Genomic DNA, 26,314 nt, shown 5'->3' with positions numbered 1-26,314 from the left:
TAGAATCTTCACATCGTCGCCACTATCTGCAGTCTAGTGAGTACGAGCACAAGTATGGGGAACCCCAGTCTACCACTGAATAGTTATGTCCCCTTGGGTAGGTGACTTGTTTCATTACGGTTTCTCTTCCTTATTTTCTCTCTCATCATTTATAAAGACTGATAATGTCTTTCTGATTTTTACTATTTAGTGCTACCAATTCACTTATTTGTTTTGTCTCCATCCTCTTACTCACGTGTGGCTTATAATTATTCTTCTTTGTGTGGCTTAATGATTTTTTTTAATGAGAGTTTCTCTTCAGTGGGGCTTGTTTTATCTATAAATATCTAGTGGGTCCACTCTGGCTTTGAACTTTCTTTACTTCTATCACCTGAGGATTTCTTGTTTTTGTTTAAAGTATTTTATTTATAAATACTTAATTTTATATCAATATTTTTCCATAAATATTTAACATTTTAAAAGTATTTCATCCAGTAGTTCTAGGTTTGTAGCAGAAAGGTGTGATCCATCATGTTGACAGACTCAGGACCTAAGAAAACTTTCCACCCCTCAGACTCTCCATCTTTAAAAGATAATGATAATAGTGCCTATTTCATGGGGTTCTTGTGAAGCTTAAAGGTGGTCATTCATGTGAAGCCCCTCAAGCCCTACGAAGACTGCCCAGAACACAGTAGGCACTCGATAAATGTTAGTTTAAATTATTACTTTGCCCAGAACTGAGTCCATCACCTCCCACCGATTAAACACCAGCCTCTTTTCCTCTCCTGTTTCTATCTAACTGAATAGCACCACCACCTACTCAGTCACCTAAGACTAAAATGTGGGAGACATCCCAGATCCTTCCTCACCCCACTCACCATGACCTTGTGACTCTCTACCTCCTACTGCCTTTTGAATATGTCCACTATCTCCAAGTTCCAAAAAATACATACACGATACTCTTAATAAAATTAATGCGTGTGCGCGCGCGTGCACACACACACACACACACACACACACACACACATTGAAGGAGTTCGAAGAAATGAAAGGGAAAGCCAGTGAATGACATACAGGATTCAAGATGGTGGCTGCCTGGGCAGGAGAAGGCCTGAGGTGGGGGCAGGTCACTGTCCATGGTCAAGTTCCCTCTGGGACAGTGGTTTCTGAAGTTTTAATTGTATTATTAAAAATGCTTTTTAAAAGAGAGCCTCTCATGAATCAGTGATAAAACACTGTCACGAACCAAGGATTATGTTCAATCCTGTTCCGTGTTCCAGAAGGAGAAAGACTTCATGTTCAATACATTAGATTGTTCACCAGTGGGGACCAGGGTTTGGAAAGGAGAGGAAGGAGATAAAAAAGACTATGTGGCCCAAGCAGGCAATCATGCACAGCCACCAGAGTGGGGGCTTGTAGGCTGGCCCCTATGATAATGGGCTACAAATAGAGAAATACACATCAACTCCACTTTGTGCCTCTGAATTTTGTTTTTTATTTGTTGATTCAAGTGAGATTGAACTTTTTAGTATATTCAATGCCAGTTTGTATTTCTTTTTTTTTTTTTTTTTTTTTTTTTTTTTTTAATTAATTTTATTGGGGTGACAATTGTTAGTAAATTTACATAGATTTCAGGTGTACAATTCTGTATTACATCGTCTATAAATCCCATTGTGTGTTCACCACCCAGAGTCAGTTCTCCTTCCATCACCATATATTTGATCCCCTTTACCCTCATCACCCACCCCCCACCCCCTTACCCTCTGGTAACCACTAAATTATTGTCTGTGTCTATGAGTTTTTGTTTCTCATTTGTTTGTCTTGTTCTTTTTGGTTTATATACCACATATCAGTGAAATCATAGGGTTCTCTGCTTTTTCTGTCTGACTTGTTTCACTTAGCATTATTCTCTCGAGATCCATCCATGTTGTCACAAATGTTCCTATATCATCTTTCCTTAACGCCGAATAGTATTCCATTGTGTATATGTACCACAACTTCTTTATCCATTCATCTATCGAAGGACATTTTGGTTGTTTCCATGTCTTGGCCACCGTAAACAAAGCTGCAATGAACATTGGCGTACACGTGTCTCTATAGAGAAATGCTTTTATATTTTTGGGGTAGATACCCAGGAGAGCGATTGCTGGGTCATATGGTAATTCTATTCGTAATTTCTTGAGGAACCTCCACACTGCCTTCCATAGCGGCTGCACCAGTCTGCATTCCCACCAACAGTGTATGAGAGTTCCTTTTTCTCCACAGCCTCTCCAACACTTGTTATTATTTGTTTTGTTGATGAAAGCCATTCTGACTGGGGTGAGGTGATATCTCATTGTGGTTTTCATTTGCATTTCTCTGATGATTAGCGATGTTGAGCATTTTTTCATATGTCTATTTGCCATTTGTATATCCTCTTTGGAGAAATGTCTCTTCAGGTCCTCTGTCCATTTTTCAATTGGGTTGTTTGTTTTTTTGTTGTTGAGTTTCATGAGTTCCTTGTATATTTTGGATATTAGCCCCTTATCAGAGGAACTGTTTGCGAAAATCTTCTCCCATTCAGTTGGTTGTCTCATTATTTTGTCAATAGTTTCTTTTGCTGTGCAGAAGCTTTTCAGTTTCATATAATCCCATTTGTTTATTTTAGTTTTTACTTCCATTGCCTTTGGAGTCAAATTCATAAAATGCTCTTTGAACCCAAGGTCCATAAGTTTAGTACCTATGTTTTCTTCAATGCAGTTTATTGTGTCAGGTCTTATGCTTAAGTCTTTGATCCATTTTGAATTAATTTTGGTACATGGTGACAGATAGCAGTCCAGTTTCATTCTTTTGCACGTAGCTATCCAATTCTGCCAGCACCATTTATTGAAGAGGCTGTCTTTGCTCCATTGTATGTTTTTAGCTTCTTTGTCAAAAATTATCTGTCCATATTTATGTGGTTTTATTTCTGGGTTCTCAATTCTATTCCATTGGTCTATGTGTCTGTTTTTCCGCCAATACCAAGCTGTTTTGATTATTGTAGCCCTGTAGTACAAGGAAAAATCAGGGAGTGTGATACCTCCAGTATTGTTCTTTTTTTTTAATATTGCTTTGGCTATTCGGGGTCTTTTGTGGTTCCAAACAAATCTGATGATTTTTTGTTCTATTTCTTTAAAAAATGCCATTGGGATTTTAATGGGGATTGCATTAAATCTGTATATGGCTTTGGGTAATATGGCCATTTTAACTATGTTGATTCTTCCAATCCATGAGCACGGAATGTCTTTCCATTTCTTTGTGTCTTCTTCAATTTCTTTCAAAAATGTCTTATAGTTTTCAGCATATAAATCCTTCACATCCTTGGTTAAGTTTATTCCTAGGTATTTTATTCTTTTTGCTGCAATTGCAAAAGGAATTGTTTTTTCTATCTCTTTTTCTGAGATTTCATTGTTGGTATATAGGAAAGCAATGGACTTTTGTACGTTGATTTTGTAGCCAGCAACTTTACTATATTCATTGATTGTTTCTAATAGCTTTTTGGTGGAGTCTTTAGGGTTTTCTATATATAGCATCATGTCATCTGCAAAGAGTGACAATTTAACTTCTTCATTCCCAATTTGGATGCCTTTTATTTCTTTCTCTTGCCTGATAGCTCTGGCGAGGACTTCCAACACTATGTTGAAAAGCAGAGGTGATAGGGGACAACCTTGTCGTGTTCCTGAACGTAGAGCAAAGGGCTTCAGCTTTTCACCATTAATTATGAGATTAGCTGAGGGCTTGTCGTATATGGCCTTTATTATGTTGAGGTATTTTCCTTCTATACCAATTTTAGTAAGTGTTTTAATCATAAATGGATGTTGTATCTTATCAAATGCTTTTTCTGCATCAATTGATAGAATCATATGATTTTTGTCCTTTATTTTGTTTATGTGATGTATCACATTGATGGATTTGCGAATGTTGAACCATCCTTGTGCCCCGGGGATGAACCCCACTTGGTCGTGATGAATAATCTTTTTAATGCATTGTTGTATTCGATTTGCTAGAATTTTGTTTAGGATTTTAGCATCTGTATTCATCAGAGATATAGGTCTGTAGTTTTCTTTTTTTGTGTTGTCCTTACCAGGTTTTGGTATCAGGGTAATGTTGGCCTCATAAAATGAGTTAGGGAGTACTGACTCTTCTTCAATTTTTTGGAAGAGTTTGAGCAGGATTGGTATTAGATCCTCTTTGAAGGTTTGGTAGAATTCACTGGTGAAGCCATCTGGTCCAGGACTTTTGATTTTAGGAAGGTTTTTGATGACTGATTCAATTTCCTTACTGGTGATCGGCCTGTTAAGATTTTCCAGTTCTTCATGATTCAGCCTTGGAAGGCTATATGTTTCTAAGAACTTGTCCATTTCTTCTAAGTTATTAAATTTGGTGGCATATAGTCCTTCATAGTATTCTTGGATAATCCTTTGTATTTCTGTGGTGTCCGTGATAACTTCCCCTTTTTCATTTCTGATTTTGTTAATTAGTGTCTTCTCTCTTTTTATCTTAGTGAGTCTAGCCAAAGGTTTGTCGATTTTGTTAATCTTTTCAAAGAACCAGCTTTTTGTCACATTAATTTTTTCTATTGTCTTTTTGTTCTCTATTTCATTTAGTTCTGCTCTGATTTTTGTTATTTCCTTTCTTCTGCTGACCTTGGGTTTCGCTTGTTCTTCTTTTTCTAGTTTTTTAAGGTGTAACATGAGGTTATTTATTTGGGATTTTTCTTGTTTCTTGAGATAGGCCTGTAATGATATAAATTTCCCTCTTAAAACTGCTTTCGCGGCATCCCAAAAATTTTGGTAGGATGTATTTTCATTGTCATTTGTTTCTATGTATCTTTTGAGCTCTCCTCTAATTTCTTCTTTGACCCAGTCGTTCTTTAAAAGTATGTTGTTTAATCTCCATGTATTTGTGTTTTTTCCTGCTTTCTTTTTGCAGTTGATATCCAATTTCAAAGCCTTGTGATCAGAGAATATGCTTGGTATGATTTCAATTTTCTTAAATTTGCTGAGGCTGATTTTGTGTCCCAATATATGGTCTATCCTTGAGAATGTTCCATGTACACTAGAAAAGAATGTATAGTCTGATGTTTTAGGATGAAGTGCTCTATATATGTCAATTATGTCCAATTCATCTAATGTGTCATTTAGGGCTGCGATTTCGTTATTTATCTTCTGTTTGGATGATCTATCCATAGCTGTCAATGATGTATTTAAGTCCCCTAGTATAATTGTGTTTTGGTCAATTTCTTCCTTTAGTTCTGTTAGTAGTTGCTTGGTATATTTCGGTGCTCCCTGATTGGGGGCATAAATATTGATGACTGTTATGTCTTCTTGTTGTATAGTCCCCTTTACCATTATGAAATGTCCATCTTGGTCTCTTGTTATCTTTTTCACCCTGAAGTCTGTTTCATCGGAAATCATTATGGCTACACCTGATTTTTTCTGGGTACCATTTGCTTGAAGTGTCAATTTCCACCCTTTCACTTTGAGTCTATGCTTGTCCTTGTAGCTGAGATGTGTCTCTTGTAGGCAGCATATGGTTGGGTTTAGTTTTTTGATCCAATCTGCTACTCTGTGTCTCTTTATTGGTGAGTTCAGTCCATTTACATTTAGGGTGATTATTGATATGTGAGGATTTCCTGTCATTCTGTCTTTAGTTTTCTGGTAAGGCTGTGTCTCCATTGTTTCTTTGCCTTTTTGTTGTTGTCTGTTATTTCTGTGTGGTAGTATTCTATGATGTTTCCCTCTGTTTCTTCTTTTATTACAGTATATATTTCAGATTTGGATGTTTTTTGAGTGGTTACCCTTGAGTTTATGTAAAAGAAAGTTTGATATTTAGAGTATTCCAGTTTCTTCAGTACGCTTACTTTCTCTATTCCCATATTCCAGTTCAGGCCTTTACGCTCCCCCTTTTTATGTTTCGGTTGCCACAAGTTGTCCCTGTTGATGGTGGTCTAATAGCCTCCTTTAGTATTTCTTGTAGTGCAGGTCGTGTATTAGAAAATTCCCTCAGCTTCTGGATGTCTGCCAGTTTGTATTTCTTTTGTGAATGATTTATTGTTTTAATGGGTGGGATTTTATAAGAGGTTTTCATATAGTAAAGATTTTAGCTTTTTACATAAATGTTGCACACATTTTCCCCAGCCCTTCCTGGTAGAAGTTTATTTTTTTTCCAAGTAGAATTTTGAAATAGATGTTGACTCAGGCCCTCATCTGACCCTTCTAGTATCCTTGGCACTGATCTCACAGCTAATGGAAATATCCCGTCCTGCTGGGGTGGCAACTCTTCTAGGGAAGCCCTAGGGCCCTCTTACTCCTCGAACCTCTCTCCGACCCTTGGGTTCCCGTCATATGGCATCTGGCTATATATTAGGGGAAATCACACATACACCCTGTCTGCACCCCAAAAACTCAGACTGGGCAGCTTAATTTGGGGCCAGGCTCTGCTCCTGACTGGCCTCAGGAGCTTGACCCTATGTCTTCTTTTCCCGGTCCTCCATTCCACTCTTGTGCTTCTGGGGTCTCCTGTCCCTGAGCCCCTCCGTTTCTGGGGCAGCTGTAAGAACACCCTCAACACACATGGGCTGGTGTGGGAGTCTGTGAGCTGCTGGGGTAGGGAGGAAAGAAATACTCTTCTGGACCTGGGTCTGATTAAGATTTACTGGTAAGGAGTTGCCACTAATTAAACACCAGCAATTCTGGTCTGTCAGCATTGAATTTGATCCTGACCTGGTTTCACAAAATCCTTGACTTTTGCTTTAACAAACAACCCAGTCTGATGACGGCATTGATCAAAGCAAGATATCAGGGTCAGCAAGCCCCAGGTTGGACCCCGCCACCTTTACATCGTTCCCACCACCTGGACACTCTGTCGCCTTTCCTCTCAGGTCCTCTGGCCTCCTGATCTTTCACTCTGGGCTGCTCTCCAGATCCTCTTGATCTCTGAGGCCACTGGCCCCTCCCATCACTTTCACCCATAGTACCAATAATGACAACAGCCATCAGCACCCCCATGTGCACATGACAATTGGCCAGGCCCCTTCATAGCCACTGTGGTAATCCCGTAAGGCAAACCAGCAATAACCTGCCAGGCCCATTTGACCCAGGGGCAAAGTAACTTTTTCTCAATCACATGGAAAGTCACTGGCTGAGCTGCATCTGAACCCTGGGTCTTCAGATTCCAGGAACAGTGCCTTGTTCCCAGTCCCATCTCCTCCTTGGCTTCTGTGCTGACACCTCCAGCAGTTACCTAAAGGGGCCACCTGAGAGAGGTGTGATTTGGGCTCAGGAGGTCTCAGTGGCCCAGGATACTGCCCTCATTGGCTGGTCTCGCCTCTGTAGATTCCCATTTGTTCCTCTTTGCAAAACGCAGCCTCCCCGTGGTTAGCAGATAATGGCCTCCCAAAAATATCCACACCCTAATCCCTGAAACCTATGAATATGTCACTTTATATATCAAAGGGATTTCACAGAGGTTTCAGTTTAAGGATCTTGAGATGGGGAGGATATCCTGGATGACCCAGGTGGGCCCAATGTAATCACAAGGGTCCTTATAAGGAGGAGGCAGGAGTGTCTGAATCAGAGAAGATGTGACAATGGAAACAAAAGTCAGAGTAATGCAGTTACAGGACAATGAGTACAGACATTCTCTAGAGGCTTCAAGAGGCGAGAAACAGATTCTTCCCTGACCCTCCAGAAGGAACGCATCCCTATTGGCCCATTTTAGACTTCTTTCTAGAACACGAAGATAATAAATTTGTGTTCACCTTCAAAATCTCAGGCTGAGGGAGCAGGAGTGCATCACGTCTACCTTCTTCAACTTATAGGTGGGGAAACTGAGGCTCAAAGACGGGGAAAACTTGTGCAAAGCATACAGTGAGGAGTCAGTTGTTGTACTGAGTCATGAACCTCATTTTATTGGCTGCCCTTCAGGTCTGTTACCCCATCCCTAACTGTCCCTCTAGCCTGTTCTGTTTGTCCTTATTGCCTGAATTCATTTCATTTATCCAGCAACACTTTGAGAGGAATGAATGGGGTTATTCCTATCGTAGTATGAATCAGCAGGTGGTAAGGCAACCCCAGACAAAGCTCTGCAAAGGAACTTTTGGGGAATCCAGAGAACTATATAGAGAGGCAGGCTTTAAAACGGAGGGATATCAAGGGCAAGGTCAGCTGGGATTCCCCTACAATGAAGCCCAATGGCAAACCACAGGTTATCCATAGGGCAGTTACATCATCCTTGTGGTGACTTCCCGAGGCTGCTTACCTAGGCTGGCTCCAGCTTTGACTTAGCAAGAATCTCTGGCTGAAGAGTAATGTCTCCTCCTGAGGATCCAGGGCTCACCTCCCAAGGCCTCTCACAGAAGTCTCAGTTGAGGCAATGAGAGGATATGGCTACATCCATCTAGACAGGAAGGCAGCCATGTTAGCTGAGCTCCTTCTATGAGCCGAACACTCACGTACAATTTTCTCATTTAATCCTCTCCATATATTCTGGGAAGCAGTACTATTATGATCCCATTTTCCGGATGAGGATACTGAGGTTTGGAGACATGAAGCCCAGTTGTCCACAGCTTCACATTAGCAAATGACTGCCAGGATTGATGGCTCTGACAACACAATGTAGAACTGGTGACCCTTTCTCCCCAGCTCCCCTTCTCAACATGGACCAAACTTGAGTTTAAAAGATGAGCCTCTGACAGTGGGACTTCCGGCCTCAGCAACAAGTGGCAGGAAAGATTCAAAGTCAGTCATGAGCTGGAGCCAGCTCCTACAAGCTTGTGGAGCCAGTTGTGCAATATCTGGGAGGCATTTGGCAGTCATGGAGTCAACGAATTCAGAGAGGTTTAGCTGGTAGCTTGAAATTGGTCATGGTGGGAATGTTTACACCATAGCAAATGCTACAAACTAGAGCCCCCCCACTCCGGTGTGCCCCCCCAACTCCCTAGCACTGACAGCTGGTTGTTAAACCTTTACCTGTATAACCCTGATCAGTGCCTCGTGGAGCTTGACCAAACCCTGACTGTCTCACTGTCTCCCTGTCTGTGTCTCCCGCCACCTTCCCTCTTCTACCTTCCACATCAATCCCACAGCTGCCCTCCTCCTCAGCCAAGAGCCCCTGAGGACAGGGTCACGTGTAGGTCCCCTCTCAGGTGTCCATGGCACTCCCATGCTGGGTGTGCTGCCAACAGTGTAGCTGAGACCAGTGAACAAATAAACAAGATCAACTGTGACTCCAAGAGGCCACACTAGCTTTCAAAATATAAAACCAAGACTAACATTTGAGGTCACTTCTAGTGGACAATCATTGCTGGCTTCCTTACAACTTAACAATCATATCCTGTAAAATGTAACCTACACTGTCCCCTCCCAGAAGCCTGTCCAGACCACTGGCCTGGTGCAACCCCTCTCCCAGCCCGGCAAGCACTCACAGCAGGTCCTTACCTTCAGTGTTCACCTCCTGGAAGTAGAGTCACCTCGTGATAATCCACTTGCCTCCTGTGCCACACTGCGTTTTCCCAGACGTTGTGATTACCGTGCTAAGGTCGAACTGCCAGCTGCTTGAAAAAGTTAAATATTGAGAATCATGGTTGGTAGAAAGAAAAGCAGATTTATTCATAATGCTGACATTCTGGGAGAGCGGTGGACTCCTGTGCAAAGGCCATCTGCCCATTCCTAGAATGGGCGGAAGGTTTTATAGGTTCACAAGAACAAAGGAAAGGGGGAGTTGGTGAGGCAAGTCCCAGGGCTCACATGCTTCCTGGGGTCTGGTCTGTTTTAAGATAATGTTATCTCCAGACTGGCCATTGCGGCCTGGGGCTTTATGTGTCACCAGTAAATTCCAGTGTCCTGGTGCCTGAGGAGTAAGTTGCCCTTTTCAGGGTAGGATTCTGTTGATTCAATGGATTAACCAGGTCTGTGTAGCCTTAGGAAAGGGAACAAAACAGAGTTCTTAAGTCAATCAGTGAGGGGAGAAACAAAGAGAAAACAGCTGAATATCAGGGTGGATCAAACTGACAAGTGGCTAGACAGAAAGCTATGTGGTGAGTCAAACTGCTAACTAGCTAAGTCCAATTACATTATTGATTTACCAAATGTCACCCTTACTTTCCCCCGTCATATGTTCCTTTCATTTCTATGAAATCAGTAAGGTTAGATTAGAGAGGAAACAAAACAACTATAGTATTTAAGACAATTTTTAAATTCAGGGATACGGGCCACGACCATTCTTGCTACTTCCTGCTGAGAGTGGGCATAGTCCCTGCCGGTGGGCACCCGAGTTCTTTGCTATTCAGTTAAGGTGGGGAGGGGGATATGGAGGAACCGCATGAGAACAAACCGGCCTCTTGGTCAAGCGGCTGCTGGATGACCATCTGTAGATGAACACTGCTGTGTCCCAGATGATACAAGCTGTCTGTTTGAAGAGGAGCGTAAGGTCTTCAACTGACTCAGAGGAAAGGGGCGACAGGCCTCCTTTCTGGGGAGTCCTGCGGAGACTTGAATGAAACAGGTTTGATTCGAGGGAAGTGGACCCAGCCACTGACCCTCTGAAGCCCGACAACCGTTGGGGTGCTTGGGAAAAACTGTAAAGGGTCCCTTGCATTTGGGAGCTAACTGGTCTGTCAGAGACCCCCTCCCCCTCTGGGCTTCTAATAGTCCTTGGTCCCCTGGCTTTCCGGGGCTATAATGTCTGGAGGGGTCGGTCTGGGGGAGGTGCCGGTCCCCCATATTTCCTAAGTGCCTGCTGAGCCTCTCCCACGTTAACAACATAGGAAATAACAGAATTGAGGTCAGAATCCAAAGCAATGGGCAGGAATTAGAGCCAGGGCTTAGGTCTGCTGACAAAACTTTTCCAGAGTCCTTCTGAAGTCTGATTTGCTCGTTTTACACTTCCTCTAAGGGATAGGCCAATGGAAGGAAGCTAAGCCTAATGTTTTCCCTTTCCTGACTGAATAGTATAATGGCTCTGGCCCACCGTTACATCCCTGATAAGGAGGTTCCGATCCTAGAGAAGGCCAGGGAGTTTGTTTAAATGTCTTTAACAACTGAGATAAGGAAAACGAGGAAAGAAGCAGGGAGACTGTAGATGAGGCCAGAGGCAGGCCAGATTTGGGGCTGCAGTTAATAGGCAGGCCAAGGCCAGGGCCACCTTGGAGTCAGCCCGACAGCTCCAGAAGAGAAAAAAGAGTCTGCTTTGGAGGTGGAAGCCCGGACCACTGGAGTGAGGAGTGTCCTCAGCCTCCAAAGCAGCCGTGGCCCCTGTGCAAACTACAAGGGCACTGAAAGAGGGATTGTCCTCTGCTCTGAGGGGAGTGGGGACCAACTCCTTCCCCACAAAGGCTGTGATTGACTGCCCAGTGGCTCCTCAGAAGAAAAGAGGCCGTCTCATCACAGGGGAAGAACTGCGGGTGACCCTGATGTGGCAGGTGTTATGACGAGCAGGGAAAAGAAGGAGGAGGGACACACGCTAGAGTGGGGCTAATTAATGCGTGTATTTAATATCTAATCAATTTATTGAGCAATATGCAGCAGCAAAAGACAAAGGCAATTACTAGAATGTGCTAATGACAGAAAGGAAAGGTGGTGAAGACTAAACTATGTACCTTGATAACAATGTCATGTGAAAGGAGTATACTATACGTTTAAGAGATCCCAACACAAGTTTACTATTGATCAAAAATCACTTGGCTAAATACACAAATAACATCAGTAAGGAGTATCCAAAAGCAGGAATAAGCTTTATAGGATAGTGACTATTACAGTAGATGCCCAAAGCTCACCAAACTGGCGGGGGGCGGGTAAGGGGGGAGAACAGCACTGGAAAAGTCATAAATCAAAGCCTTGCCAGGTCTGTAGCTGAGAGAAACTCTGGCGTCTCCCACACCACTTCTCACCAGTTCCCAAGAACGCTGCTGCTGTTGGTGGTGGTGTTGTTGGAAGTTAGGAAGTCTTCTGATTCTGCAAGCTGCAACCTGCATACAAATTCCCAACGATGCTAGAATGATGACAATTCACCAACAAAAGAAGTCTCTACTGTCCACTGAGGCAAATTCTGATCTCTTACTCCAAAACAATCCAATCCTGAAACAATCCAACCCTGAAAAGCAGTCCTGAAATAGCAAATCTTCTGCATAGCCATCTCTTGAAACAGCGATCAGTCAATCTCAATCCACCTGAGGTCTATCTTGTATATCTTTTTAGATGTAGCCCAGAGCCAAGCTTTGTGTTCCTACCACCCCTCACAAGGAATAGCCAGTTCGGGAGGGTCTGGCAGTCAATGATAAAAAAAAAAAAGAAAATGTATTACTTATCCAGTTGAAGGGCTAGTTCATCCGGACAAGCAATATCTACTGTTCTTGCTTGGGACCATCAGCCCAAGGTCTTCCAAAGCCTGGCAACGTGCCTGTCACGTCGTCCTGATATAACTTAGCTACTTTTTCACTTCATCTGCTGATGTGGACAAAACAGACAGAACAAAGAGGGAATTCTCTCAACCCCTAATCAAGAATTTCTTTAACCCTAAGCTAACCATCACCTCACAGCACAGAAAGAATAGCAAACATTATCTAGTATCTCCCCTGCTCGGGAGGATGAGACCAAAGGGGGAATATACTCAACCCCTGACCACAGCACAGAAATCACCTCACATACAGGAACAGACAAAAGCTAATAGATAAAAGCTCACAGAAACCAATGAAGGTGAATTTTCTTCAACCTCTTCCCTATAGCTGGTAAGCCTGTTAATTTCCTGGTTGATTGTAGGAGTCATTTATTCTGTCTGGACTGCTCACTCTGGACCTGTTTCCTCTGAAACCTCCTCGGTGATGTAAATAAAGCTCCTAAATTTGGGCTTATACTCAAGCCTGTTCCTTACCATTGGCCTATCCCTTAGAGGAAGTGTAAAACGAGCAAATCAGACTTCAGAAGGACTCTGGAAAAGTTTTGTCAGGAGACCTAAGCCCTGGCTCTAATTCCTGCCCATTGCTTTGGATTCTGACCTCAATTCTGTTATTTCCTATGTTGTTAACGTGGGAGAGGCTCAGCAGGCACTTAGGAAATATGGGGGACCGGCACCTCCCCCAGACCGACCCCTCCAGACATTATAGCCCCGGAAAGCCAGGGGACAAAGGACTATTAGAAGCCCAGAGGGGGAGGGGGTCTCTGACAGACCAGTTAGCTCCTAAATGCAAGGGACCCTTTACAGTTTTTCCCAAGCACCCCAACGGTTGTCGGGCTTCAGAGGGTCAGTGGCTGGGTCCACTTCCCTCGAATCAAACCTGTTTCATTCAAGTCTCCGCAGGACTCCCCAGAAAGGAGGCCTGTCGCCCCTTTCCTCTGAGTCAGTTGAAGACCTTACGCTCCTCTTCAAACAGACAGCTTGTATCATCTGGGACACAGCAGTTTTCATCTACAGATGGTCATCCAGCAGCCGCTTGACCAAGAGGCCGGTTTGTTCTCATGGGGTTCCTCCATATCCCCCTCCCCACCTTAACTGAATAGCAAAGAACTCGGGTGCCCACCGGCAGGGACTATGCCCACTCTCAGCAGGAAGTAGCAAGAATGGTCGTGGCCCGTATGCCTGAATTTAAAAATTGTCTTAAATACTATAGTTGTTTTGTTTCCTCTCTAATCTAACCTTACTGATTTCATAGAAATGAAAGGAACATGTGACGGGGGAAAGTAAGGGTGACATTTGGAAAATCAATAATGTAATTGGACTTAGCTAGTTAGCAGTTTGACTCACCACATAGCTTTCTGTCTAGCCACTTGTCAGTTTGATCCACCCTGATATTCAGCTGTTTTCTCTTTGTTTCTCCCCTCACTGATTGACTTAAGAACTCTGTTTTGTTCCCTTTCCTAAGGCTACACAGACCTGGTTAATCCATTGAATCAACAGAATCCTACCCTGAAAAGGGCAACTTACTCCTTAGGCACCAGGACACTGGAATTTACTGGTGACACATAAAGCCCCAGGCCGCAATGGCCAGTCTGGAGATAACATTATCTTAAAACAGACCAGACCCCAGGAAGCATGTGAGCCCTGGGACTTGCCTCACCGACTCCCCCTTTCCTTTGTTCTTGTGTACCTATAAAACCTTCCGCCCATTCTAGGAATGGGCAGATGGCCTTTGCACAGGAGTCCACCGCTCTCCCAGAATGTAGGCCTTCTGCACGGTATCAGTTGGAACTCACCAGCACAGGCCTGGCATCTGAGACGCATTCAACAAGTGAATGGAATTGATCAGCAGTCACCTTCCCCCCGCCCTTCTTTCATCTCATTTTTCCTTTGCCTGCCTTTCTGCCTCCCCCACTGGTAGCCAGGGCACAGCTGAGCCCAAACCCCCCCTCCTCCAAGTTGTTTCCTCAGCCTGGGCCAGCTCTGTCCCAGCAGCCTTGACAGCCCATGGCCATGGAGCGTGACTGGCCCAAAGCCTCCACTGTTTGCACTTGAGTCACGTTCAAGTGCCACCTCCAGCTGGTGTCGCCTCCCTGGACTAGGCATTATGGGATGTGCCTTGTTATCACCCCGAATCCCTCCCTCCCTTAACTGCTGGGGGGGACTAGGGCCCTGGCTCAGCCTGGGATGGGTCCCCCTCTGCCTATAATTCTGGCATCCCAGCCCCGCTGGAAAACTTGAGGCAAAGGTTGCGAAGTGACTCACTCCACCCACAGTCCCCAGCTGTGGGAAGCGCTCTGGGGTTAGGGCACACATGGCAGACAACCTGCCTTTGGGGGAACTGGTAATAGTGTTGGGACCTCTATTTTCCTCCTCCTGATTTTGGGAAAACACCAGATATTAAACTCTACTATGTAAATAACAATAAAAGCCACCACCACTACAGCAACAATAATAAAAATATCCACCATTTACAAAGCACTTACTATGGGCCTCACTCTGGTCTCAGCAGTTTACATGTATCAATTCATTTCATCCTTGTAATAACACTCTGAGGCAGGTACTATTATGATCTCTATTTTACATATGAGGAAACTGAGTCACAGAGAGCCTAAGGAACTTGCACAAGGCCACACAGCTAATAAGTAGCAGAGCTGGGTTTTGAACCAGGCCCAGAGTCTGGGCTAGCTCATTAACACACAGGGTGAAGGGTGGGGACAGAGATGGAGAAGTGACAGGAGACCCGCTGCCATCGCTCAGGATGCCCGAAGGGAAGGCTGGTTGGGAGGCTGATGGTGTGTGAACAAAACACAGGAAAAGGAACTGAGAGCCACACGAGAAAGACACGGGTAAAGAAGTGCAGTGCCACGGAATGGCACGCGGCGAGAGAACTCATGAATGACTAACTCAAGGGGCAGAAGTCACATCTCCACTTCACCACTCAGTTTGCGATGACCTTGGGCTTAAACCTTCAGGCCCTGCCAGTCCCAAGACAAAGTCAGGGCTTCCATCCTGGAGCCCTTGACTTCCATGAGCCTGTTTTCTCATCCATAAAATAAATAGCATTTCCAGTGAAGGCTTTGGTGAGGCTTAAATCGGGTGCAGTCATCATAACAGCTAACACCATGGAGCCCTGAGGGTGTGCTGGCTAGGACGCCAGGGCGGGGGCTTTACCCACAGTAATCTACTTATCCTCACATCTACCTTGCACATGTTAAATACTATTATTTTCCCTGTTTTATAGCTGAGGACACTGAGGCACAGAGAGGTTAAGGAACTGGCCCAATGTCACAGAGCAAGTGAGGAGTAGAGCCAGAAACTGAAAGCCAGAGTCCATGATCTTAAACACTAAGTTACATCACCTCTCAAAGAAAATAACAAGCCAGTTGTGGTCCCCCTCTGCCAAGCTTGATATGTATTAATGTCCTTATTGCTCACAACAACCTTAGGAGACAAGAACTACTATTATTCCCATTTTACAAATGAGGAACTGAGGCTCAGAGAGGGGGAGTAATGTGTCCAAGGACACACAGCAAATGGACTGCAGGATTGGAAATCCAGTCCCTGCCTTCGCCTCCAGAACCTGAGTCCTGAACCACACCCTGGGAGCTGAGCCCTTCCCTCTGACTCACAGGACACACAGCTGCCCTCTGCGTAGTGCCCCATGGGAAGCATCTCATTCGGATTCATTGTGATGCATAAAAGCCAATGAAAACAATAGTAACCATCCTGACATTTACAGGAGGCACAGGGCGCTGCCCCTGCTTCCTGAGACTCTTTTATATCCCAGTCCTTGAAAGTCCTCCTGGCTTCCTTTTGGAGAGGCAGCAGATGTCACCTCCTTGGTTTCACAGGAAGCCCAGGGCTGCACCACAAGCCAGGCAGAGCTGACCCCAGAGCCCTAAGCACTGAGTCCTGGACCACTGCACACAATACTCTCTCTTTCTCTACTTTTTTGCCCCCCTTTCTTCTGCCTTCCCCCTCCCCCCAGTTCAAGCCATTGTTTCTCAGTCTAGTTGTGTAGGACACAGCTCCCTGGCCCAGGCTGGTATCATGAGCCTTGCGCTCCCCCCCGCTGAGACAGTCGGTCTCCAGTCGTTGGTCGGCTGCTCACAGCAGCTCAACGGCAGCTCTCGCCGGCTGCCGGCCACTCATGGTGGCAGCACAGCAGCCCGCAGCAGCACACAGCAGCCCACGCCAACCTCCGGCTGCTTATGGCAGCCCAGCTCCAGGGAGAGCTGTTGTTCATAGTCTTAGCTGTACAGGGTGCAGCTCACTGGCCCATGTGGGAATCGAATCTGCGACCTCAGCGTTAGGAGCACAGCACTCCAACCACCTGAGCCATCAGGCCGGTCCCACTTTCTCTAGTTTTTTAACATGTATTTTTCCTGATTACAACAGTAACATATGCTTAATGACAAGTGGGCAAATACAAGAAAAAAAATAGAAAAGAGGCTAAAAGGAAAAAATGCCCCATAATCCTTCCCCTACCACTAAATAACCCTTGGGAACATTTCGGTGCATCTTGTCTGTTTTCATGCCCTTCTGCCCTTCTGCTACACCAAACCTCCCTGGATTTGTAGAATCACAGAGTCTGATCACAGAGCGTGGCCTTGTCCAGCCTCCAGCAGGGCAGGGTCCCCTGGAAGCCTCCTGGTTGGCATGCCACCTCTTGCTCCCTGGAGATGTGAGGCCCACCTGCTCCCCACACTCCCTGGGCCCCACATTACTCATTGTTTTCCTGGCTCTTATCATCGGAAAATGGGGATGTCTGTGACGTTGAGAGTCACAAGGCAGTCCCTCCCCTCAAGGCATATTTTGGTTAAGCTGTTTTAGAGTGGGACCCTTCAAGAGGCTGCCGCCACCAAAGAAAGTGTGATTTGTCACATCTTTCCTGAATTGTTCCTGCTTTTTTCCTTTTTGGCTTGTGGTTGTTGCCTGAAATTCCACCACTAGAGCTCCTTGCATTGGGGTTTCATTGCTATGCTGTTTCAAAATCAAACACCACCACCACCCTGGCAGCCTGGAGAGGGTGGTACACTCAGCGTGGTACAGTGTGGAAAAATAGACAGAACAGATTGGTCTGCTCCTTAATGGCGGAATAACCCTGGGAACATTACTTAACCTCTCTGAGCTTTAGTTTTCTCACCTATGAAATGCCTCCTTCGTGGAGTTTTTATAATAATTAAATGAGTGCCTGGCCTATAACTATTGGTTCCCTTCCAGGCCCTAAAATGACACTTGGCTCAGGCTGGGATGGATATGGGGGAATCCTGGAAGAGTTTGGGGGCAGAAGGAGGGGGCTGAGAACTTGGGGGAGGTGGTAATAAGAGATGATGAGGGGCACAAAGAGAGTGTGGAATTGTGCAAAAGAACACAGAGCTGGGGAACGTCAGTCCTGGAAAGGGGGACCCTTAAAGACCATCTCCCATCATAGTACAGCTGAGGAAACTGAGGCCCAGAAAAGAAAGGGAATGGCTGAGGTCACCCAGTCACACCTGTTAACCAACTCTCAGGGATTTTCAGAATCCACAAAGCAGACTCTCAAGGCTGGAGTCAAGTGGGGAAGGGACTGGCAGACCACCTTACACTCAACAACAACAGTTGTTGTAGAGAGAAATCTCCACTGACCCGTTAGCACCTCCCTCTCCCCACACCTGCCCCTCTCTAGGCCCCTGGATCCTGTATCTCTCCCTGTAGTCCCTGGGCAGACCCCTCCCCACTCCCGCCAGAGAGTGGCCACAACCTACCAGAGCCAGACCCACTTGCAGGGTGACCACCCAGTGTGCAGGAGAGCAGCCTCGCCTGGGTCCTTCCTCCTTACGGAAGTGCCGAGGGAGCGATTCTCTTTATAAGCACTTCCCCTCTCTGGACAGCGTCCTACACACATCCTGTTTAAGGCTGAAAAGTAACCCCTCTGCATGTGCCCCCGACTAACCTCAGCTGCACAGCCACCAGACGTCGCCCTCATTGAAAATGAGTCAAGCTCAAATGACCACCCTCTACCCAGCAAGGAGCACCCCCACCCAAAATAGTGTAATTACTCAGGAAAACATGTGGTGTCCCAACCACACCTCTGGAACGATTTCCCAGCAGTTGGGCCAAGGCACTGACAACCAGCCCTGTCCAAGCATACAGGCTCTCGCTTACCCTACCCAGGCAGCCTCCTCAACCTCCAGCTTCGCTGCTCCGGGCCGTCACCCCAGCAGGTTCCTTCCACAGCCATCCTTTGCTGATTGACCACCGTAACTCCCTTCAAGAAGTGCGGTGTCTGCTTCATCCACAGTGTGTCAGCAATGTTCTCATCTCCTAGACTTTCTAAACCATCTTCCCTCTCCCACTTCTCCCCCGCCCTCTCCATCACGGTGTGTGTCTCTGCAGGGCACCTGCCTGTTCACTTGTCTGCTCCCCTATTGAGTCAGGAGCTCCCAGGGCAAGGACCCTACCTGACCACCAGCTTGAGCCCAGAGCTGGACAAGAGCAGACTCAATGGACAAATGTATGTGTGTGACACACTGCCTGACTTATGCTGGGAAGCATGAGGGTACCATTCCACCAGGACAGCACCTGTGGCCAGGGTGAACGTCTCAACCACCTTCACCTCCAGCCACACCACCAGCCTGACACACAGCAAGTGATTGGTGAACGCCCATTGCCTCTACCTGAATCACGCAGTTATCAAATAATGCCACGTGGTTACAGGTACTGGCATTGGGTACCGAGCCTGAATCTGGCTCTGTGTGTACCTGCTCTGTGACCTAGAGATAGTGGCTTTACCTCTCTGAGCTTTGGTTTTCAGATTGTATTGGGGGTGGTGATGGTGCCTCCCTCAGACAGGCATGATGAGAGCTGCACGCTCCTGGACAGGTGGACATGGACATAGACATATGCCTTTCTCTGGGGTCCACAGGCCACCCAGAGTGGAGGCCATGCCTGTGATGGGTTCTCATTCCAACAGAGAAGAGGAGGGGACCTTCCAAGTGGATGGGTCTCCAAATCTCCCCAGTCCAAATGCTATATTACCAGTAGGGAGAAGAAGGCCCAGGGAGCTGCCCAACAAAAGCCAGAGTCCTGGGTCCATCCTGGGGAACAACTAAGTTCTAGAACCTGGGCTCCTTCCTCATCCCTTCCCCCCTTTTAAAAACTTTTTTATTTTAAAATAATTTTTAGACTTGCAGAACTAGCACACAGAATTCCTGTATACCTGGAGCCAGCTTCCCCAACGGCTAACATCTTACAAACCACAGTGCAATGACGTGAGCCAGGAAATCAACACTGACACAATACTATTGACTTGTGTACACATCTCATTCGAATGTCATCAATTGTCCCGCTTATGTCCAGGATCTGAAGCAGAATCCCTCATTGCATTTGGTTGTTGGGTCTCCTTAATCTCTCCAATCAGGGATAGTTCCTCAGTCTTGCTCTCTTTCATGACCTTGACAGTTTTGAAGAGAACTATAGCGTGTCCTCAAATTTTGGTTTGATGCTTCTTCATAATTGGATTGAGGTCATACATTTGGGGCAGAAACACTGCTGACGCGATACTGTGTCCTTCTCAGTGCATCATACCAGAGGTACATGATTTCAATATGGGTCATCACTGACAATGTTCATTTTGACCACTTGGTAAGGTGTGTCGACCAGGTTTTTCCACTGTGACATTAGGATTTATTCATTTGTAATTGATAAACATTTCTGGGGAAGTAATTTGAATCTACGCAAATATCCTGTTTCTTATACTTTGCCCATTAATTTTAGCATCTGTTGTTGATACTTGCGACAATTAGTACTGTGGTACTTGCCAAATGGTGATTTTCTATTTCCATCATTCTTTCTACATTTATGAAATGGAATTTTACTGTAAGAAAGAGTTGCTCTCTCTCTCTCTCTCTCTCTCTCTCTCTCTCTCTCTCTCTCTCTCTCTCTCTCTCTCATCAGTATAGAATCATGGGTATTAATTTTATTCCATTATCATCATTATTTATTTTGCTGTTCCGATTGTCTCATCCTCTTTTGAAATCTCAACCCATCTGCTTCCTGTTAAGCTGACTTTCCAGCCACAGCTCATCAAAAACACCTATGTACTCCCTGGCATACAGGGCAGGTTGTGGGGGGGAGCTTACAGCCTTTGCATGGACAGCCAGGTTTCACGGGAACTTACGGAGGCATCTTTTCAGCAAGGGCTGGGCCTTTTCCTGGAATTGGGCAGGTTCCAGTCAAGGGAAGTCAGTCTAACTCCAGGGGCAGAGGCTTCCAGGAAAGACTGAGCCTCGCCAGGTAGGCCCAGCCCCCCCACTGCTCTCCCATCAGTCATCCTGCCCTCCACAGATCCAACCCAATCTTGACTTCACCCGTATCAGCACCAGACAACCTCACGTCGAGTTTTTGTTTGTTGACTGCACCTTGTCACCTTGCTGCAGAGACAGTTGCTGAGGAGCCCAAGTGGCCGACAGCAGGACAGCCCTTGACCAAATTCTTTCCCTCACAGGAAGTGCTCCCCACCCAGGGGACAGGGCCAGCTCTCCCAGCCCAAGGGCAGCCAAAGCAGACAGTGCACTGAAGTAAGAAAAACTAGTTGAGGAAAAGGGAGACTTAAGGGAGAAGGCTCTGAACTCAACATCTTCTTTGCCCTCTTTAAGATGTGTGAGGACTGTCTGCCCTGGGAAGGGAGTGGACCCAGGCTGGGAAGCCAGGCAGCCAGGATCACAGGCCCCAGTGCTGTTTCAACCTCAGAGTACAGGCCTTCAAATCTTCACTATGCTGACATACTCATAACACACTTACATTTTTAACACGCTGGACACATCTACAACGTAAAACGTGGCATCACATTTCAAAACACCTGCTTCTCTCTCCAGCCAAGCACTGACTGTACCTGAAAATGTTGCCTACAGCCTGATCTTTCCTGTCCTCTCACCAGCTGCAGGCCCATCTTCTCGCTGAAGCCCCCCAAGTCTCCCCCAGCCTCTCTAAGCCTCCCTAATGCCCTGCTCTGAGCTTCCCAAGTCAGTATAGTAATTACTGTTCAGGGGCAAATTTGTCTCCTGACAAGAGTGCTAATTCCTCACGGTCAGAGGCCTTGTCCATCCGGCAGGGTACCTGATGCCACCCACACAGAGCAGGGACAGGAGGGCTGGTGGCTGATGTGCTGACGTAGCCCAGCACTTGACCAAGTGGTTTTTGGATGGAAGAGCCTCAGTTTGGCTCCCTTCTCATTCTCTGTCTCTCTTCATTTCGGTCTTCCTTGGGCCAAGCTCACCCCCTTCTGGGCTGAGCCCACAAGAGGGTCAGTCTGGTCCATCTCTAAGGTCTTAACGCTGGAATTTCTATAGCGCAAGCTCACCCTTGAATTTAGAAGTTCTGTTAGTGCCCATGCGTACTCACATTGATGAGCTGTTGTGCCAGAACCTCAGGCCAGTTTCTTCTCATCATGGTCCACTGACCCAGAGCAGGAAGGAAATGTTGCTCCTCTCACCTCTCCTATTTCCTCTTTCTGTGCCACCCCCCCCCCATCAGACGGCCCCCTCCAGCCACCCAACATGTGCCTCTCGGTACATCTGCCCAGGGTCTGGTACGCAGAGCCTTGGCACGGGGCTGCTTTCAGCTAAGGGGGTGGAAGGGGTACGTAACCTCTTTACCATTTTGCCTTGGTACAAACACATTGGTTTGAAATCACTATATTCACTCATTTGTCAAAATAGTTTCTACCACATATCACGTGTTAGAGGTAATGTAGTAGATCTCCAGATGTTTCCTCTGTGGATCAGACCAAGCTGAGGTGATCACACCCATTTTGCAGACAGGGTTGCCAGGACTCAGAGATGAACAGTCACTTGCCCAGAAGCACACAGCTGATAGGAGCCACCTAGACTTTCTGACCCCCATCCCAGGGTTCTCTTGCCCACCAAGTGTGTGAATATTCTGTTTAATTCTTTGCTCCTCCCTTCTCCCCAGCCCCTCCAACTCAGATCTAGTTAGCTATTCCAGGAAAGAAATTATTTCTTACTCATCTGAGGATCCCTCAGTACTCGACAAGCAGTAGACACGCAATAAAAGTCTGTTGGGTGAACACATGCTTCTATGTAGAAAGCTTTCCCATATTACCTACTCCTAGCCAAGCCTTGTCCCAGTACCTTTTGGACACAAAGACTCCTCTCCCTGGGGCTCCTCTGGGGCCCAGTTTCCTGACCGGAGAGCGGTTGTAGACTGTTGGACTTGATGATGTCCATATTTCACCGGCTGTGACACCCTGTTGTTGGCTCTGGAACTTGGCCCAGGAGGACTGCCGTCTATCCTTCTGGGAGCAAATGACTGGAAACTAGGATGCTCGGTCAGCCCAAGGTCAGGAAAGGCAAGCAACAGCAGCTGGGCATCCCCTCAGGCAGGTACCAAGCAAAGAAGACAACATCGTGGAGGGCTTTGGAAACCGGTGCTGCTAAAATAAAAAACAGACGGAGACCAGCCTTGAAAACGACCTGAGCAGACAAAATCAGTTTTGTCATACAAGCAGAGTTTAATTTAGCTCGTTTTGGGAGATAAACTTGACCTTGGTCATTTCTTGCTTTTGCCTCTGAAAATCATGAGCAAAACTTGAACTGTTTCCTAAGGTTGATAAGAGGTGACCACTGACCAATTCCCTGTCATTTAAGAAAATTCTAATATTACAGCCAATCACTGTAAGGGAGAAAGTCACTGCTTTTCTCACCATATAAGCTGCTTTAGAACAACGCACCCCTCAGCCTCGTTCCATGTTTTGGTTTGAGTGCTCCCGGTTTGCAAACTGTCTTTTCTGGTTGTGCACGATACATTTTTAATAATTACTACTTCGATGAGTCATTGGTTTTACTTTGGCTATTTATGAATCTTTGAGTGTTCACAGCTGAGCCTGGAAGTGGGTGGAAGGCAGAGGCAGACTGAGCTGCCAGCTTACGGTAGCCAATTTCGTTTCTCCGAAATTCTTTTCAACACTTTCAAGGGCATGGAAACTGAGAAGCTGACTGCCAATCAACAGCTGAGAACTGGAAGCCTTACCTGACCTCTCCTTCACCTTTCCACCCCATCTGTTCATCCAGGAGACCCTCCCTAAGTGTCTGTCCCTGGCCCAGGGGGCCTGACTACCCCACTTCCATCCTCCACGCGGAGCCAGTTGGCTGACTCCACCTCTCTTCCAAATCCAGATATTCCCCCTCCTCAACAGATAAGTTCTGTAGTTTTATTAAGTTGTCGATTATGGCAATTTTCAGACATATATCCCCCCAAAGTGCCAGAATAATATAATGAACTCCCTTGTGCTCCTCATCCAGCTTCAACAATTATCAACTAGTGGCCAATCTTTGGCACCTACACTCCTACCCACTTACCCCTTCCTATATGATTTTGAAGCAAATACCAGATATCATATCTGTAAATATCTGAGTATGTACCTTTAAAAGATGGTCACACCTAAAAAAGTTAACACTAATTCCTTAATATCATCAACTATCCAGTCACTGGCCTCATACATTTTCCCCTTAAGTTTGTTTATTCTAATCAGGATCCAAATGGGGTCCACACTCTGTGAGTGGTTGATATATACTTTAAATCTTTTAAAATCTGTAGGGTCCCTCTTCACCTCCATCATGTTGCTTTTCCTCCCAACTTATTTATTGAAGAAACTGGTTGTTTATCTTGTATGTAAAGTTCCCCACAGTCTGGATTGTGCTGCCTGTATCCCTGGTGTTGTTTTGGTGGATTCCCCCCCATCCCCACCCTGTTTTCCTCCCTTCGCCCAGAACACCCTTCATCCCATTCTCCTCCCCTTCACCCGCCCCCCCATCTGCACACCCAGTCCTTGCCGTCCTTCCTCAGGGCACCCCTGGCCCAACCCCAGCCTCTTCCCTCTCTGGGAAGGAAGTGTCTGGCTATAAAAGAATAATGTTAATAGCATGAGGGAGCCTCGTGGTGATGAAACTATTCTGGTGGTCACACACATCCGCACATGTGATAAAACTGTGCGGAAGTAAATACACACATATGCACACAAATGAGCACATAGAAAACTGGTGAGATCTGAACAAGGTCCATGGATTTCATCAGTGTGAATGTCCTGGTTGTGGTGTTATGCTATAGTTTTACAAGATGATACCATTGGGGGAAACTGGGTTAAATGTATATAGGATCTCTCTGTATTATTTCTTGCAATTGCATGTCTATAATTAGGATAATTTTATTTTTAAATAAAAAGCTAAAAAATATTATGAAATATTGAAATATTTGTAAAACACATTTATGATATAGGAATATATGCATTTCATTATTAACACATTTAAAATTATCTAGCAATGGGTCTTATAACTACCATGGCAGTGATGAGTATAAATGCTATTTCAAGATACCTGTGACGAGGTCCTACTAATACTACTGTGTTTTATTGCCTACATTCATAATTGAAGGAGGTGCTAATTTTGTTAAAGGTTAATGAAAATAAAAATGCAAAATTCTTCCTAAATTCAGGGTTCTCCGAATTATATCATGGACCTGTAAGTGAAGAACCCCTGCCGTGTTGAAAAAGACAACTTTTCCTCCTCCATTACACAAACTATAACGAATATAAAGGGCAAAAAGAGAGCAAAGTAGAGGGAGCGTCTGTGGACAAGAAAGTCATAGCACTGCATTGGTCATGCACGGTGAGGCATTTTTGAATTTTTAATTGATGGTTCCCCATATTAACCTTCCCTCCACTCAAACAGTCTGATCTCAGGAAAGGTTCTTGAATTTCTCTTTGTCTTTTGAGTACAGGAGTTTCAGGACATCAAGGTTCTCTCTCTTGTATCAAACTGAAAAATTATTACCGGATTGGGAAGAAGACGAGAGGTTAAGGGAAGCAAGTCAATACAGACATTAGAGAGACCCTGGACTGTGCCTCCCGGCCGGAGTCCTAGGATTTGTGGGATCCAGGGACAGAGAGATATGGCACATGGTGAATCTAAGGTGAGTAGGGCCACAGGCAGCCCCATCCCATGCCTTAGCCTGGCACAGAAGCAACCAAATGAAGCCCTCAGTGAACGGCCAGGAGTGAAAGTGCTGGGGGACCATACTGAGTGTGGAGGGATGGAACTGGTGACCAACAGGGAGGCAGGAAATGACGTCCAAGTGGAGGCCCACATGGACAGAGCCGTCAAGAACCGGGTGGCACAATGATGGCCTGGGCCTCGGCACTGACTGAATGAATCTCCTGGAACTGATGCAAATTTAGGAAAGGGGTGACCCTCACAGCGACTGAGATTGATTTTTGCAATATCCTGAGGATTGGGTCTCAAAGCAGAAAATAAATTGTCCTAGAGAAAGCCGATCATACTTAAGTTTGTGACCAAGGGCTAGCAGCACTTTCAGAATCCAGGGCACAACTTCCGCAGCAGGTGCTGCTGGTTCTCCTCCGATACCCTGCCCTCCCCTCCTGAGGCTGACTTACAACCTACACCGCTTTGTCTGAGGGCTTGCTGTGGCCAACAAAGCCTGATTTACCCCCCAACCAATGCAGCATGCCAGAAGTTCCTGGGAAACAACACTCCCGCCCCGTCAAGAGCCCTCCACCAAAGACTGGGGTGAGCTGGTAAAAAACAGCCTCAGTTATTCCCCTCAGGTGGAATAACTCTGAGGTGTGTGTTCTATACTGTCTCCTTGAATTTCTCCAGGGGGATTCGGCTCCAGCTACGCTAACTGGTTTGGTAACACATCCTGTACTAGGGGCCTTCCCTTCCCTGCCTCACTTCCCCACTCTCCTGCCTGTGTCTCCTTCATCTCCCAAATAAACTACTACTTCAACTACATGACCTTACCAATAGTTGGCCTTGTTTGACTTATACAGTAGTCCCCCCTTATCCACGGTTTCCCTTTCTGCGGTTTCAGTTACCCGGGTCAACTGCAGTCCGAAAATATTAAA

General features: G+C 45.8%; 1 protein-coding gene across 6 annotated transcripts in view; it reads right to left on the bottom strand.

Annotated features, from left to right (window-relative positions):
• The window catches only part of ACKR2 (atypical chemokine receptor 2), a 45,905-nt gene that overhangs the window by 1,697 nt on the left and 17,894 nt on the right, over nucleotides 1-26,314 (bottom strand). The window contains exons 6-8 of one of the 6 annotated variants that reach the window (XM_081073075.1): nucleotides 22,527-22,825; nucleotides 9,438-9,550; nucleotides 8,260-8,397 (exon numbers count right to left, since the gene is read on the bottom strand). The gene's annotated coding sequence lies outside the window, so the exon portion shown is untranslated. Of the gene's footprint in view, nucleotides 1-8,259; nucleotides 8,398-9,437; nucleotides 9,554-22,526; nucleotides 22,829-26,314 lie in introns of those variants that run through there. The other 5 variants (XM_081073074.1, XM_081073076.1, XM_081073077.1 and 2 more) reach the window with 5 other exon arrangements.

Source organism: Rhinolophus hipposideros (assembly GCF_964194185.1).
Source record: "Rhinolophus hipposideros genome assembly, chromosome: 14".
In the NCBI taxonomy this organism is placed as follows: Eukaryota; Metazoa; Chordata; class Mammalia; order Chiroptera; family Rhinolophidae; genus Rhinolophus; species Rhinolophus hipposideros.
The sequence above is the reverse complement of the archived record's forward strand: the minus strand, read 5'-3'. Positions and strand labels throughout refer to the sequence as shown.